Source organism: Lactuca sativa, chromosome 8 (assembly GCF_002870075.4).
Source record: "Lactuca sativa cultivar Salinas chromosome 8, Lsat_Salinas_v11, whole genome shotgun sequence".
In the NCBI taxonomy this organism is placed as follows: domain Eukaryota; kingdom Viridiplantae; phylum Streptophyta; class Magnoliopsida; order Asterales; family Asteraceae; genus Lactuca; species Lactuca sativa.
Genome location: NC_056630.2, coordinates 247,984,736 through 248,003,892, shown reverse-complemented (window position 1 = coordinate 248,003,892; position 19,157 = coordinate 247,984,736).

Here is a 19,157-nt window from a genome sequence, read left to right as displayed (position 1 = left end):
CATCTATTTATAGTGCTGGAAGAGTGAGTACGCGGGGCGTAATTTTGGAGTACGCTGGGCGTACTCACGTACGCGGCGCGTACGTCGTTACGCTAGGCGTAATATGGCGTCATGGCTTACGACTCCTGGCTAGCTAAGTGTAGCTTGGGCGGGCCGATGGGACTCGACTCTGGGTCTAGTACGCGGGGCGTACTCCCAGAGAACGCGGGGCGTAATCCGGCCTGTCCTCTTCTAAATTCCGTAACTTTCACGTACGAGCTCCGTTTTTCGTGTTCTTTATATCCACGCGTAGGTGAGATTATGCTCTACAACTTTCGTTTAGACTCCGTCGGCTAGTTTTGACTTTAATTTTAATGATATATTTTTAATAGGCCGGGCCTCCTAAAGTTCGTTAGAAATTCATAGGTTCTTTATTCGACGTCGGTTTTCGTTTGTCTTTTTATCGTTTTATTACCACTGAAGAGATCTTCAACTTCCGTTTAGGTGGCGATAGCTAAATAACACTCGATTTTAAATCCGAGTTTTTAGCTTTCTACTACTGTTGCGAAACTTTGAAAATCCGTAACTTCTTCATACGAGGTCCAATTTGGGCGATCTTTTTATGCACGCTCACCTTTCAACGAGATCTACGACTTTTGTTTAGATACTTAAGGCTAAAATGTATTTTATTGATATTTTTCTTTTTATGTCAAATAATGTTTTAACGTCGTGTCGTAAATATATGAGTGGTTATACTTTCTTCAATCCAACCCGGTTTTGAGCGTTCTTTATGTTTTTGGAAACCTTGGCATGATATCAAATATTTGAGGCATCCTAACTTAGATACTTGAACGCTTTATTTTCGAGGTTAATTTCGTTGTACTTAGCTTTCGAGTGTTACAATGCTTTTGGAAAATATAGGGTTGTCACAGATCTGGATATCACCAACTTCGAGTAATGGGTGAGGACGTTCCATAGACTGCCTTTAAAATGCACTATGGTCATTATGAGTGCTTAGTCATGCCATTCAGACTAACCAATGCCCCGATAATTTTTAAGGATCTCATGAATGGTGTGTGAAAGCCCTACTAGGACAATTTCGTGAATGTATTCATTGACGATATTCTGGTGTACTCAAGAACCAAGGAAGGGAATAGGCATACATTTGGGTGATCATAGAGATTTTATGGAAAGAAAATTTGTACGCAAAATTCTGTAAATGCGAATTTTGGATAAGAGAACACTTTCTTGGGCATGTGGTAAGCATCAAAGTAATTCATGTCAACCCTTCTAAAATCGAAGTGATAAAGAATTGGTAAGCCCTCAAGATGCTAATAGAGGTTTTATCAATTTTTATGACTGACTGGCTATTACTGGAGATTTATAGTAAAATTCTATCTCATATCCAAACCCTCGCAACATTAACCCAAAAGGAAGTAAAATTCGTTTAGGATACAAGCAAGAAATAGTTTTTCCAAAAGCTAAAAGAAATGTTGTGCAGCGCACCGATACTATCTCTTCGAGAAGATACTCATGACTTCGTAGTATATTTCAATGATTCACATCAGTGGTTGGAAAGTGTATTAATGCAAAGGGGGGAGATCATAGCCCACTCCTCAAGACAACTTAAGGTGTACGGGAGCAATTACACAACCCACGACCTAGATTTCGGAGCGGTAGTTTTTTCCCTAAAGATTTGGAGTCATTATCTTCATGGAACCAAGTGTGTAGTATACACATATCACAAGAGTGTGAAGCACATCATAGAGTTGGGAGCAATAGTTTTTGCGTTGAAGATTCGGCATCATTATCTTTACAGAACCAAGTGTGTAGTATACACGGATCACAAGAGTCTACAGCACATCTTCGATCAGAAAGAGCTCAACATGAGACAAAATAGATGGTCAGAATTTTTGAATGAATATGATTGTGAGATTCGATATCACCCATGAAAGGATAACATCATAGTTGATGACTTGATCCGTAAAGAAAGAGTTAAACCTCGTAGACTAAAGCACTTACGATGATTATCCAGTCCAATCTAATCTCACAGATTAGGAGTGCTCAACTCGAGGCTTTAACGGAAGAAAATGTTAAAGAAGAAGGCCTTAGAGAGATAAAGAGACAACTCAAAATCAAGGATGATGGAACAAGATATTTCATCAACGGAGTATGGGTTCCTAAATTTGGAGATGTTAAGGAACTACCTCTAAATGAGTTCGATACGACTAGATATTCCATTTATACTGAGCAGACAAGATGTATATGGACCTAAAGGACGTTTATTGATGGCCAACATTGAAGGTTGATATTGTGACCTACGTAGGTAAAAGCCAAACATAATCCCAGGTCAAGGAAGAATATGAATAACCCTCAGGATTGTTGCAACAACTAGAGATTCCTTAGTGGAAGTGGGAGTAGATCGCAATGGACTTTGTTACCAAATTACCAAAGACTGTTGTTGGTTATGACACTATATGGGTGGTTGTCGAAAGTTTAACTCTACTCACTTTATACCAATAAAAGAGATGGATAGCATGGAGAAGTTGACCAATATGTATCACACAGAGATCGTCAGATTGCATGCGGTACCTTTATCTATTATCTATGATAGGGATAGTAGGTTTACCTCTCACTTCTAGTATAGTTTTCAAAAGTCCCTTGGTATGCGAATAGATATGAGTACAACCTATCATCTGCAAACTGACAGCATATGTGATAGATTTTGGAAGACATGCTCAGAGCATATGTGATAGATTTTGGAAGTGCAAGGGATACTCGCCTTTGTTGAAAACCATTTTGACGATTGGTGTATGCGAAATAATAATATCTCGAGATTTAACAATCATAAAAATATAAATGAAGAACATGAAGATGAGTAGTTCAATCATATACTAGAAAAGAGATAAGAATAATACATGAAGAACATGGTTGGGAGAGAAAACTCTCCCTTGGTGGGAGAGATCCCATTACACTTTCTCTCTCTAGAAAACTACATTGTAAGGCACTCTTTCTTTTACAATGACCAACTCTCTCTATTTATAAAGAGAGATAAACCAAACAATACAACAAAGGGAATAGATAACCTAACTTATCACTCATAATTTGTAGAGAATATACATGCTCCAACATTCTCTTCCTAATTGCTCGCAAATAATGAGGGATACAAATAAACTGATAAAAGCGTAAAATACACAGTAACCAGCTAGCAAGTTTTATAATAAAATGAAACATAATGAGAACCAAATGTTGAAATGTCTCTGGAACTCCGAAGTCTTTGTGATCTCTGATGTTGGCCATGAATCTCTAATCCGTAAAGGTCTTCGGCTTCAAAGCACCACCAATGGAGCAGAAAAATAAGATCCAAATCTTCAAACTAGTCATAAGCCACATGTTCAAGTAGAAGATCCAATCAGAAAAACATTTCGGTTTCAAAAAGTCTGAAAGACATCTCTAGTTCTCGAATCATAATACACCCAAAGTTCTTCAAAAGAATAACCTACTAAAATTGTGAAGCATCCAAAAGTGAAGGCTGAATAATAAATAATGTGAATCTGAAGATATGTACTACTAATGCCAAAAATTTGATCGGGAGATCAAAAGTAAGTGTCACATCACATCGCCAAAATAATCTTCGTCTTCAAAATATCACAAATCCAGACTCGAGAAGTCGTAAGATCTGAACTGGATGCAAACACAAATGGATCATCCTATGGTAAAGTCTAAATAATAAATAATCTGGAACCGGGAAACATATAATGAAGCCAAAAACTTGATCTGTGAAGACCAAAAAGCAGTTCCACATTGCATCATTAAATAAATCACCGTCTTCAGAAGTCTTCATAAATCAAAGATCTAACAATCATATTAACAAATATTCGGGTGATAACATAATATTCTCTCCCTATTTTTTATAACAATGATCGGATATCAAAAATCAACATATCATCGTGATGCACAGTGTCGAATACCAAAGCTATGGAAGCTCTCCGTAGATGTATGAAGGGTCTCGATAATACAAAAGAATGAGAGTACAATAAATACTCCACGGTCATATGTAGCTGGATGATTCAGTCGCTGACAACTGCTCAAACAAATACCAAAGTAACTATAATAACTCTAAATGAAAAAATCTCTGTTGTGCTAAATAATAATACTGATATACCTAAACTACAGTGTCAGAACTCCGGAAGTGGTCTTCGAAGGGAAACAAAGTCCACATTCTCAATATGCATGGTTCGTCAACTGGAGATCAAAAGCGACAATCATAAAAATCATCATGAAAAGAAGAATGCAAAACCACTTCATTGATCAGGCACCGTTGTGGTGCAAACATCGCGAAGAAAAATATGATGTCCGACTGCGGTATGGAGTAATCCTTATGGAAAGAATAAAATTATTTCAATATAATCAGCATGAAGTAAGCCAATGTGACTATCATAGGTTGGATTGTTAAAAAAAATGGTATTAAAATAAATATTTGGTTTTAAAAAAATGGTGTTAAAAAAATAATCAGCTAAAAAAAATTGGCTGAAGAAAAAATTGGTGTTAAATAAAAAATAAGGCAAAAGAATAAAGAAAAAAAGGGGGGATGCTATAACAGGGGATGAGGAAGGAGGATGGGGGCTGAAGAGGAATAGGTACCAAAGTTGGAGGAGGTTATGGGTTTGAGAAGGACTGCAGTCGGAAGGGGAGGTAAGGTTGTGTCGTGAGGGCATGCAATAGGGAGGGAGGAGTATGGTTGCGGTGAGAGGAGTAGTGTGAAGGATGCGAAGGGACTGCGATCAAGGTATTCAGGTGTGGCTACGGCAGGAGCGTCGAAGGTTATGTTGTGGTAGTTGGAATCTACGGTGCGAGGTGCGGGGGTTTGATCTGCGGTAATAGCGAAGGAAGGGGGCTACAGTTAAGTGGGTTGATTGTGGTAGGAAGAAGAAGTTGAGTTGTGGTGTGAAGAGGCAAGAAGCGAAGGTTTGGTAAGGCAAGACTACGGTTAGAAGACAAGGATGAAAGGAGACTGCGCTTAGAAGCTGTAGTGTCTAGGATTTGTGTAAGTGTGGTTCCGGTACTAGGCCTGAGAGGGGTACCACAGGGCTTCTTATGAGAGGATCTTTGGTAGCATGTCTGAGAGAGTCTCTGGTAGATTACAAGATCTCCGGTGCGAACACTAAAAGGGGTACCACAGAGGCTTCTCAAGAGACTTCAGTAGGGAACGTTTTGGTCTACATTTTTTTGGAACCGAGGAGGGCAACGCTGATGATGAAAAATGTTATTTTTCATGGAAAAATGGCCATTTCTTCATATTTTAACAAGGGGAATATTTTCTTGAGCATTTTGGGTCAAAAAGAGACATTGGGAAGGCAAAAAGTTGATGAGACAAGGCTTTGGTCAAGGAAAAAGGTGGAGTGTGCAAGGGCTTTGGTCAAGGAAAAAGGTGGAGTGTGCAAGGGGAATATTTTCTTGAGCATTAGCACGTCCAAGTTCTAACATAATAAGATCTACAACAACAAAAATTTGAATGACAAGTGAACTTCATAGCTCTTTGAAGAACAATAGTTGCCGGGAAAAAAATCTACAAAGAAAAATTTCTCTTCTCCACCTTCTTCAATAAATGCCCAAGATTTTGTGTCTCCTTTCCAAGAAAAAAAACTCCCTGGAAAAAATCCTTCAAGATCTTTAGATATTTTTAGAACACAAAAATCTTCTCGCATTTTTATTCTTCTTCAACAGCATAATAAATAAAACTTTGTAAACATGGATCTTCCAGTAGAAAATTGAACAAGACAGCAGCAACCTTTTTTATTCTTCTAAGCTTGAATGAACCTTAAAAATAGAAAAACTCATCTTAAAATACAGTTTGAACCCGAAAAATCTGGCAAAAATCGAATAAATCTACTTGATAAACACCGATCGGGAGTCGTTCCCTTGAACTAGTCACTTGAACCTTCAAGGTAGGACTCTGATATCAATTGTTGAAACTGATTTTGATGGTCGATGGATGCGGAATAATAATATCTCGAGATTTAACAATCATAAAAATATAAATGAAGAACATGAAGACGAGTAGTTCCATCATATATTAAAATAGGGATAAAAATAATACATGAAGAACATCGTTGGGAGAGAAAACTCTCCCTTGGTGGGAGAGATCCCACCACACTTTCTCTCTTTAGAAAACTAGATTGTAGAGAACTTTATCTTTTACAATGACCAACTCTCTTTATTTATATAGAGAGATAAACCAAAAAATACAATAAAGGGAATAAATAACCTAACTTATTACTCATAATTTGTAGAGCATTTTCATGCTTCAACAACTTTCCAATGGTTGAGTTCTCATTCAACAACAACTATCACACGAGCATCAAAGCAGCACCGTTGGAAGCAATTATACGGCCAAATATGTCCATCTCCCATTTGCTAGAAAGAGGTTGGTGATACCCAATTGGTCAAGAAATTCATAGGGGATACCCTACAAATAGTCCCAAAGATTATCCACGAGACTATTGAGAAGATAGTGTAGATTCGAGAGCGCATCAAAGTTTTACTTGACTCTTAGAAGAGATATGCCGACATCAGGCATAAACCCCTAGAGTTCCAAGAAGGAGACAGGGTGATGCTCAAAGTATCTACTTGGAAAGAAGTTATAAGGTTTAGAAAGCAAGGTAAAATGAATCTAAGGTACATAGGACCATTCGAAATCCCTGAAAGGATAGGGATAGTTTTCTATCGACTTAGGTTACACCAAGGGCTTAATAACGTGAATGACGTCTTCCATGGGTCTAATCTTAAGACGTGTCTTTCCGACAACAGGCTTTTCATTCCACTTGATGAAATTTATATTAACTCTAAACAAAACATCATCGAAGAGCCATTCGAAACAATGAACAGAGAGGTCAAACAACTCAAGCGGATTCGAATTCGCATTATCAAGGTATGGTGGAAATCAAAACGAGGACCAGAGTACACATGGGAATGAGAGGACCAGATGAGGACAAGTACCCTCACTTGTTCAAAGGAAACCTGACGACAAGAAAAAATTTTTGGACAACATTTCCTAAACAAGGGGAGACTGTGACAACCGAGAGCTTTCTGTCACTGATCACCATTAGGAAAGCATAGGAAAATAGATATAATAACTTAGTATTATAATATTTGATTTTTTTAGATAATACGAGTCAAATATGCCATTACATTTATTTCTTAAACGTCCACTAGGCTCAAAAATTAGTGTCCAAAAAATTTGCACCATTTTCTAAGCTACTTAACATACATGGATAGTACTCGTTAATATGATCTCAAGGATATAAGATTCAAAAAATCCGAATGCAAAAGAAAGAGTTACGGATTTTATAAAAATAGAAAAAAACCGCGTAATTAAAATTAAATTACATCAAAATGATACTTAGAGATTGGTTGAGTTTTGACTAAAAGTGAAAGAGATCAGTTTTGTAGTACTGCTAAAGATATAAACTTTAGGAAAAAGATTCTTGAAAAGGATATATGTATGACAGAGATATGATTTTTGTAAAATCACTTATTTTTATCACTGTTACGCACGAAAATGAAAGCCAAAACTAGCCAAAACAAACTAAAGGAGAGTTGTAGTACCCGTTTAGATCGTCACATAAATATAAAGAGGGATTAGACTGGAGCTCACATGAAGAAGTTATGATTTCTAAAAATCTTTTCATGTGTTCAAGGGGTTTGTCTCTACATGTCGCGCACCTGACATGTGGAGTGACATGGCTAATTTGCGAGTGACATGGCCAATTTAGGAAGTGACGGGTAGAATTCTCTGGATGGAGCCACGATGATCATGTACAACGTATGCATATTATTATGCCGCATGTAGCCCAAAGCCATGAGTATAAAGAGAAGGCTCTGTAGAACACTTATGCAAACCTTCAAATATGACAACCCGAAACTTCTACCTGGTACATCTAGTCAGTTAATCTAAGTTAAACTCGTTTCTGTTAACTCCTAACACTAATTAACGGTTGATTTAAGCGTTCTAAGCTTGGGTATAACCAAGGTCGCGATTAGGAATGAGTCAACAAGTTATATAGTGATGAAACCAGACCATACACCCCTCTTGGAGGAGTGTGCGGCCGCACACATGGGTGAACGGTCGTACACACCCCTCATGGTCACACACCCACCCCTAAATAAAGGGTAGATCCCTTTCCCTTCATTTCTTTCATTCCTTAGCAGCACACTACTCCTTTTACCTAAAGATTCTTCAACCGCAAACCCTCTCAAAGCCTCAAAAACGTGAGTTTTCTATCACCTAGCTTATCATACATGAAGGGCCTATTGATCTATGCCTTGAATCATCATGCTCTTCATTCTTTGAAGGAGTACGGACTTCCATAAGGTTGGCCGCACACTCCTAAAATACCCTTCAAAGTGAGAGTTGGACTTCCATATTCGAGTTGGACATGAACCTAGCTTTGCTACACCTTAGAATTGGCTTTTTGGACATCTTCATGTGGGGTGTATGACCGCACACACCTGTGTACGGCCGCACACACCCTTGTGCGGCAGCACACTCCTTGTGTGTGGCAGCACACTCCCGTGTGCGACCATACACATGCCCTAGGACCACAATCGCACTTCTAGGACCCTTAACTTGCAATACAATCGAGTATAGACCTAGAACACTTCATGGATGCAAGTATGGACCATGAAAACATCACAAAGGCACCTTCTATCATGAATGTATGGCCGCACACCCCTTGGGCCGCACACCCATGGCCGCACACACCTTTTAGGTGTGCAAACACCTCACTCATGCAATCCTTTAAGGTTCTAACACATAGTGCAAGTAGTCCCAAGTTCTTAGAGTGGTTCTCCATCACATTTAGTAGAGAAATACCTTCATTTGACTCCTTTATGTGTCATTACATGTTAATTAGGATCAAATCGTGTTCAAGGCTTCACTTGAACCTCCGACATTCCGTATCGATCTTCCATTCAAATTGCCCGAGGTGAGTTCATACCCATACATTTTTCTGAGTTTTTCATGTTTTTCAAAGGGGGGGGGGATACAAGCAAAAGTACATGGAAACTTGTGCTCTAAGTATATTATTTTGTATAAGATAATTATATTTTTAGTATGATATTAACACGAAAAATAGTTTTACCAAACTATTAAGAAATCAACTCGTAGAAATAGTTTTGTAAACTAGAGCAATGAACTTATGAATCGTGTAGCAAAATTTATCGTTTTATAAAGGATTCATGTTAATCACAAAAGGATTTTCTATATTATTACTTGTAAATTTGTTAGTCTAAGTTGGAGACACGTCCTTGGTAACATTCACCACAAGAAAAATAATGTAGGACTAGTAGTCGTGACCAGTGTCTCTTATAGGGAGAGCGTAACTGTTGTGTATAGATCTATACGGGATTGAAAATCCCGCACTTGGCTGTTAGCTACAGACGGACCGGCAGGTCTACGGGTGACAAAGTCATTAAGGATACCGGCCGTTGCGGGCCATATCCAGTCAGTTATGGTCATGACACTCGCAACCTAGATAGCAGAGATTTACTTTTGTAATAATGAATCAAGTGAACTAACCTCAAAGTAATAACCAATTCGATTGCTTGAGGGAAATATTAGTACCTTTAGGATTTAGTTCAACATGTTTTCTTTTATCAGTTTTATTTATATAATAAGGCAAACGCACCTCACTGGGAGTAACCAGGGTTTTTAAAAGAAAACTACGTTTATCGATATAAATATGGTAGATACTTGTATACCTCAGTTCAAAACGGATAACCAACCATTAACTTTTAAGGAAAATATAGGATTTTCACAGGATAACTCGGCTATTCATAAACGGATTGTTTTTACATGAACTAATGGATATTCATATTCATTCCACGACTCCTTGGATTTGTACATACCTTGTATGAATCTGGATGTCATGGAAGGAATGGGTTTTCAAATACGCTTTTCATAAGAAAATATAGGATTTTCTTGAGGGACACTTTTCAAAAGTATTCAAGGAAACACTTTCCACCAAAACTAAATGCTTAAGAACTCACCAGCCTTATGCTGATATTCTTTCAAAATTTCTTGTATTCTCATAAATTAGTAGATAGGTACTTCCAGGACTTTTGGAGAAGTCAGCGCGTTAGAGTCACGTCTTTCTATTCTATTTTCGATAAGAACAAAACTTTGTATTAAGACAGTGTAAACCTTTTTCATATATGTATTCAATGTTTGGTTGTGTTTACTATGCTTGCTATAATACAACTATTGTGATACTATGTGTGACGTTAACCACCCCCGAACATTTCCGCCGTTCCGGTTTGGGGCTGTGACAGATTGGTATCAGAGCTCTAGTTTATAGTGAACTAAGTATACCGAACGATAGATGGTATACAACTATAAACATTAAGGGGCCTAAGTGCTCTAAACTAAAAGTATACTTTCAAAAATATAAGTATTTTTATAAAAAGTATACAAGTATACCCAAGTACCCGAACCAGTGTCATAAGTAGAACAAAACAAAAGTATTTGGATGTTGGACATCACGGTTAAATCTTGGCAGTTATTTCATCATGTCTAGGGTCAATATAGCCTAATAAACTATATTCATTCCAGACATGACCAATATGTGCTTGGGAGTGATTGTGGTGTCGCAGCAAGCCTAAAACTTACCTAGGTACTAGAAAAGTTCTAGAATCAAACATAAGGGTTAAAATACTATAAGAGTATTTTAGGGTGCTATAACGACCGAACCAGAAACTTACCTAAGAATCCATCCCTCGAGAATCAATAATGTAAATGCAATTCATTGGAAGTATTATTAGATTCGATGCCTAATAACTATCCCTTTACGCCTTATCTCGCATAGATAGCATGGTTGGATTCCATCTCCCTGGCGACCCGTACATTCCCAACCAAGTAGATGATGGATGGCTTGAACCAACACTAGAAGAGAACCATGAAATTCCCTTGGACGATGACTTCGCAGAACAATACCCCGAAGAGGCCAACTCAGAACCTGAAGTCGAGAACCTACCTCAAATAGCCCCGATACCAAATCCTAACCCTCGACCTGAGTTCGAAGGCCCACCGCCTATGTGGGTCGGGAGCCTAGATAGGTGGAGTCACGAACAAGGCCAACCCACCCAGCCCGTACACTGGGGATCGCCGCTTCTACAATGTGAACGAGGGAGGCTCCACAGGCAGAGCCTTCCAATCATAGTCCGTCGAGTGGCCCGCAACATTGAACTAAACGTGGCAGCCATTCAGCGAACCATGGAGCTTGAGCCAGACTCGCATGCCAACACAAACCACATTCACAATATTGAAATTTCTCATGGGAGAACTAAGAGGGACAATGAAGCTCTGCAACAAGAGCTAGCTACCACTCGAGCTGAGTTCATAGAGCTTCGAGCACGCCAGACAGTATATGAGAGTCGCCTGCTTGACATGGAGCACTAGCTGGCTAATTAAAGATCCATTCGAGGAGTGCCCGTCGCCGATAGGAGAATACTCTACTCATCCTTGTTTTTTTTTTTGGTCTAAGGAATAACTTTCATATTGATGTTCTAAGTAGCTCTTTTCCGTAAACATCTCTGTCCTTCGTGTTACCAAGATTCTTTCCATATTAGAATGACTTAGACCTATTTTTAGGTCAAGAGTTCTGAAAAATGTGTAATCTCAGTTTCAGTTATGATGGCAACAATCATATTTCACTTAAATATTATCTTTGCAAAAGTATACCTTAGATCGATAGCATGAAAATTAAGCAACTTAATCAAGGTACTATCACTGTTTTGGCCTCAAGACAGGTATCATAGGATGTACTTAGACGATCATTCCTTTTCCTTATCAATTTCATATCAGTATCCATGAAAAGCTTCGATTTCATAATCGGCATGAGATGGTCGAGCTTCGAATCTTGCTGATATCCTTTGCACTCGAAAGGGTGACTCGTCTCAATCTTTTCCCCTGACAAAGCCCTCACTAGTTATAGTGATAAAAATTTGTTCGAACCTTCGTATCATTTCCTGCCGCCAAAGCCCAGAAGTTTCTGCGAAAGCGATGCCATGCATTCCTGGCACATGTGGTTGATGAAACACAAAAAGTTAAAGACCTCAAGAGCATCCCCGAAGTCTGAAACTTTCCTGATGTCTTCTCCAAGGACATTCCAGGTATCTTTTCCGAGTGTAAAGTTGAACCCCGTATCGGCATAATCCCTGAAACTACCCTTATAGCTAAAATCTCCATAACGTCTAGAGCCAACGAGAATGTGACAGTTACCTAGCCAGCGCAATGAGCTGAACAACTAGGAGTTCGTAAGTTTATTGTATGTGAACTTTATTGCAATCAAATCTTTATCTATTCTTGCTAGGACCATATCATGGGGATGTGAGTCGAATCAATGAGAGTCAGATAGCAAAACGGGGAATCTTAATGCATAGATAAACATTTAGGATACATCCAGAGGAAACCATCGTTTCTCACAAGCTTCTTTTCTTGACATGTAGCAGAATCATGCCTTCAAAGAACCGTAACCAACCCACAGGTAAGACTCAAATCCTCCATATGGACTCAACTACGTTCCAAGCTACTATCACAGTAACGGTGACAACCGCCCTAGCTGTTCTTAATGCGAACAACACAAATGTGGGTGGAAGTGTTAATGGCAATCCGAATCTTGGTGTTAACCAATCTCAACAACAGGTGCCTACTAGAAAGGATACACCTAACCTCCTAAAACGAAAGTTCAAAGGAAGTTGTTCAACTCAAACCTATTGAGAGGCAACGAATTAGGACAGTCAGTACCCCAGTCATCTCTGCTGTTCCCACACCACCATACCCTACTGTGGAAATTTCCCACACTGCAGCAAATGCAACTACCATCATCATGGAGTCACATAGTATTCAAGGAAACACTTTCCACCAAAACTAAATGCTTAAGAACTCACTATCCTTATGCTGATATTCTTTCAAAATTTCTTGTATTCTCATGAAATTAGTAGATAGGTACTTCCAATACTTTTGGAGAAGTCGGCGCGTTAGAGTCACGTCTTTCTATTCTACTTTCGATAAGAACAAAACTTTGTATTAAGACAGTGTAAACCTTTTTCATATATGTATTCAATGTTTGGTTGTGTTTACTATGCTTGCTATAATACAACTATTGTGATACTATGTGTGACGTCAACCACCCCCGAACGTTTCTGCCATTCTGGTTTGGGGGTGTGACATCAACGATCACTCTCTCTTCATTTTCAAAAGCTTCTTCCCTTGGAGTGGTCCCTAGAGTTCCCAGCCCAACTTATCCCTACGTCAAAGGTTTCACACGACTAGGGTGAGTTCACGGCCCCTATTTCACTATTTTATAGGTTTTACTGGGGCAATACATGATTATCAAGTGCATTATTAAAATATATTTATATCTATAAATATCAAATCGTTTAATAAAGCTTAAAGTCTCAAGATAATATAACTATAGATATTATACGTATTTGTAAGCTATGATATTATGCCTAAGAGTTATGATATCAGATAATCTTGTAACAAATAATACCTAGATGTTATAACGACTAAATTCTTAGGATAACTTACTACCTAGAAGTCATGTGGGTCAAATATTGGGATATGCTTTGTACATAATTGTCACTCTACCCAAATATCCTGCTTTCAAATGACCATAATTAGGGTGAATATATATATATATATATATATATATATATATATATATATATATATATATATATATATATGTGTGTGTGTGTGTGTGTGTGTGTGTGTGTGTCTGTGTGTATGTGTGTGTGTATACTTATATATACAAAATCACTATGATATCAAAAGTTATAATTACCAAATATAAGATAAAAGATTTATATTTTCATAGTTATAAGAAATTCCTAGTAAGGATAAAACATAAAAGATAAAACAAAAGTACATATGCTAGTGAGCCGTTAATATTCATCCAAAGTCCTTGATTAAATTCGATATTCCCTGATAATCGTTAATCTTGCGAGAGCTAAAAAGATAGGTACAAATCTATACGGGGACTGACACCCCCACCTACGATTGATAGCTACAATCCAAATATGATAACTTTCTTATTATTCACTATTCGACATCTGATAAAGCATCGTGGAGGGGAAAATTAATAGTCAAACAACATCGATTATGGGGTCTCACAGGAATACATTACAAATACCTTTGAGATCCGACTACTGTTAGGGACGCCGTGGAATAAAATACATTAGGTTCGTTAGATATCCTACAAGTATAGTAAATTAGGATTAGTAATATATCTTAAGAAGATAATAAGATGGGATCCATAGATATCCTAAAAAGACAGTAAGCAAAGGTTGATAAAATACTTTAGGAAAGGTTTTTCTGTAAATTAATACAACCAAATAAAAGCCGAAAACTATAAAAACATGTGCACTCAAAAAACATTATGTTGACGTTTTCAAAAATACATGTATTCTCGGGGAGATGAGGGTGGAGGATTGTTGTGTCAAGGATGAGGAGGTCTTCAATGAAGCTTGTTGGAGTTTAGATTCATCCGTTTATCATTTCTAGTGATATTTAGGTTATGTGCTTGCATTTTCAAACAAGGCAATCCCAAAATAATTCACAATAAATAAAAGTAATGTTTGTGATATACCTTTGTGTATTGTTATATATATATATATATATATATATATATATATATATATATATATATATATATATATTTGCACCGGTCCTGTTTCCCCATGTTCGCACCGCCTAGTGTTTTCTTCGCTAGTCGTGGGTGTGACAGGTGGGTTGTTTTGTGGGTGGTAGTTGCCGTTAAAAGGAGTCTGTTAAAATGTTGGCTTACTAGGGCCAAGGCATTCTAAAAGGCTTATTCATCATAAATTTCCATCTCTGGTTCATAAGACTGTGGTGAGCTATCAGATGAAGTTTGATTCAGTGTTTGGTGTGAGGGTTCTCCGATATACGGATACTACAGTGTTATGCTAGGATGTTGGGGGTGAGCCTACTACTAGATATATTTAAAGAGTAATATTATGCCATTTTTGGTTAGTTTTTATTTTTTTTCTTTTTTTTTGAAAAAAAATGAACTAAGTGGTATAGAAGGCCTTTTAAATTAAAGCTTTTCTAAAAAGATGAAGCAATATTTTAGAGAAGTTAAAAGTAACCACTATATCTAAAATACAAACTGTTGAGAGAATAACTTAAGCTCAATAATAATTAAGTGTGGAATATTAAGAACAATTTATATCAAAAATATAGCAACAATAATACTAAACAAATATAAGCAAGATAATATATATTTATTGAATCATAACTATGTTTTCATGCAAACACAAGTTAGGAAACGAAGAACAACAAAGTATGAATGGAAAAGGGGACCTTCATTTAAATAATCGGATTTACAAAGAGGATGGTTGATTTAGGAACATGTTTCAACATAATAAAAGACCACCTATTAATAGATAAATTGAGTACATCTAATTGAATGGGTAATACAAAAGGTATGGTGGATAGGTGGTCATTCTTTCCACGTCTGGACTTACATAAACCACAATACACTCAAGCTCAGAAAAAGCTGATTGTTGTACTTTTACTCTTATCGTCACTTCAAGACAAAATATTGAATTCTTCGCATAGCGTCCTCGTCTCCAGTATTCCCATAACATCTTCATTATCTTAAGTTTTCGCATAACACTAAAGCAAATTTCCTCCTATTGCCAATTCCAATATTCTTCGCGTCTCCTTCTTCAGAAACATCATACTAATCAAAAAAATCATTAGTTATCGAGTGTCACTTCATGTATGAACACCTTTACCATGAGAAAACTTTTTCTTCTTTTTTGTACTAACATGCCTAATGGCCAAGACAAGAGCAGTAAGGTTACAACTTTTGTCTTAATGAAACTTGCTTTGGTCATTTTTAACATGTAATGAAGCTCCATAAAGGTCTGGTCGAGATTTTTCATATTATAGTTCATGAAGAACTGATGATACAGACTAGAAAGAGATTTCAAGACCATATCGATGCCTAACTCCTATGGAAATTCGATACCCAAATTCCGTAGTCTTTCAATATACGACTTCATCTTTTAAATGTACACACACATAATTCTAATCTTGATGCTTACATGTCATCAAAGCATTGACGATCTTGAATCTTTCTTTTCGGTCTTGTTGTCAGAACATCTCCTTTAGTTGATCACTAATTTCAAACACACCAACGTTCTCAACAAGCTTTTGAATCCCATGTGATAGGTTCACCAACATGATGCAAGCAACCTTAGTAGATTCTTTGTCATGCTTGTTGTAGGCAACTATTTTTTTCTAGAGTGGCCTTATCATCCACATAAGGGAGATCCTCATTGAGTACATATTGTTTTCCCTCATACCTCAAGGGAATCCTTAGGTTATAAACCTAGTCAAAGTAGTTTTGACTAGTGAGTTTCCCCTAATTTAAGATTTATGAAATTAAAATAATATTTTCCAATAGATGCTTATCACCATAATTTCAAAATCATTCAAAATCTTGAAATCGGTTAATTCGTGAAGGCGCGTTGCACCAGAAAGAAAGCGTCACACCTGTCAACTAACATGATTCTTTTATTCTTTAATTTTTTCAAAGTTTTGTGCTCATAAGTAAAACAACCAATCTCTAATACCATCGTTGGGGATTCATAGCATCATTTACATTGTCTAAAGGTAGCGGAAAAATCAAAACTTGATATACCTTAGTGCACATGCAACATAGAATCTATATATTACTATTATAGCAACATACTTTGGAAAATGACAAAAGTAAAGATTACTAGCCTCAATTTCACTTGCTTCTGATCTTGTGCATTCCAACTTCTTGTAAAGATGAAAGGTCCAAAAGAGCACCCCTCTAATGGAATCAGACCCACAACACCAAAAAACTAAAAGGTAATAAACAAAGATAGGGCTTATTCGAAAATCACCAAGCCTAGGAGAGAGGATGTGATTTTCATCCAAGGAGATGAATAGATAGAGTATGGGCAAATTTCAGAAATGGAATAACTGCCTATATGGTGTACCCTATTTTTCTATATATATATATATATATATATATATATATATATATATATATATATATATATATATATATATATATATATATATATATATATATATATATATATATATATATGTAGTAGTTTGAATCCCTGGTGGGTAGAAACTCTAGGTTTTATCCTTATCTGATTCAAAGAAACCTCATCCCAATCAAAGGGATTCCTATATCATCCCCCTGTAGGTCTCCAAAGACTTCCACTACTAGAAAATATCCCTTTAATGATGCATGAACCATGACATGCCTTGTTTTATAATACACAAAAGTTTGTGTCCTGAGAATAATGTAAACTCTCCTAAAATTTGAAGGATTTCGGACATGCATTTTTGTGTGTCCTAAAATTAGTGCCACAACACAAAATAAAATAAAAACACGGAGGGCACTTAACATAAAAAGTGTTTCAAGCAAGCATGTTGTTTTATAATTTTAATGAAACATGCGCGTACTCCTTCTCCTTTGTATGTTGAAAAATCTTCTACCGAAGAAATCCTAATTGCATTGTGTTGTGTGGCTTTCAATATTTCTCCTCTCTGTATTTTTGGAGCTCTGTAGCCATGACATTAACCTCACACAACAACGAACCCTAGATCATATTCAATACATAACCATTCCCCCATTCACCACTTGCTACCAACTTCTGCCATTATTTTCACCTCCAAGCTCTAAATTAGGTTTACCTTGGCGATAATTTTTACTTCACTTACACCAGCATCCCCGCTCTACGATCCTAAATCCGTTGCTCCTACTCTTCTTCTTTTCTCCAAGCATCACTGCCATTTGAATCTTGACTCTGCTTCACTCTCCACAACTCAATTGTTATTCCAAAAAATCAATTCTCCAAAAAGCCAATTAGTATACAGATTACGTAATATACGCACTCTTTCACATATGCCTTCACACAAGTAGGTGAAGTGAAATTTGATCAGTTATCAACACCATTTTATATGATTCAAGGTTCTCATTGTTTGCATAATTTTTTAACATATACAGTCCAACATAGTAATGGACACGCTACATGTTTTTGTTCCTCTTGTAAAGCTCCTTTGAATATACCAAATTAACCTATATTTGTTATTATATAAAGAAGTTTCTTTTTTATTGTTATAAGTTCATTGTGAACATAAATTTCTTTGTATTCCAAGCTTGAGTATTTATCCTGCATGTACACAAATCCGCAAGATTATGCTAAAGTCAAGAGATGAGTTGTAGAACTTTGTAACTAACAGAACAAAGAAATTGAAGATGTAATCTCCTGTAGTAAAATCAAAGCATTATCATCTGTGAAATTAAATTTCTTTAATTTCTTTAATCATTACATCTGTCACCATGGACGCAACTAGGTAGCTAATCAACGACCAATATGTTTATCTACAACTTGGTTGCTTCTAATATTATTATTCAGACATTATTTTTTTATTTTGTTTAACAGTTGAGGATCATAACCAAACCCAATCTGTGTGTTGGTGTAGGGCATTTATGTAATGCATAACAGGTAATAAATTTACATTGGTCAAATACTTTGTGTACAACTTTTAGAAGAACATTGTTATGATGCATGCTTTTCCTGATAGATGATATCTATCAATCTATAATTACCTTTTTTCTCCTCTCTTTAAATGTATTTGTCACACCCCAAAACCACGAACGGCGGAAACGTTCAGGGGTGGAGGACGTCATGTACAGTATCACAACAGTGTAATATAATAAACAAGCAACAACATCATCCATTTCATTATAAGTAAAGTTTAATACATGTGTGTTCTTTCATTGTAATAAGACACCAAAAATATACAATCAAAATAAAAGACGAGACTTGTCTACTCCGTCTTCTCAAAACCTGGCCTCTGTACCTGTCTACTGATGACCTGAGAATACAAGTTATTTTGAAAGCGAGTATCAGCTTTAAAGCTGGTGAATTCATAAGTATAATAGTGTCATTGCCTTGTTTGTGAAAATCTGTTATGAAGGCCATGTAAACCTTTAAATGAAAATGTTGACGTAAGTATGAAATCCCTAGAAAAACCCTTATTTTCTATAAGTATGAAATGTAGTCTTCTACCAAGACCCGAATGTTCTATACGTATG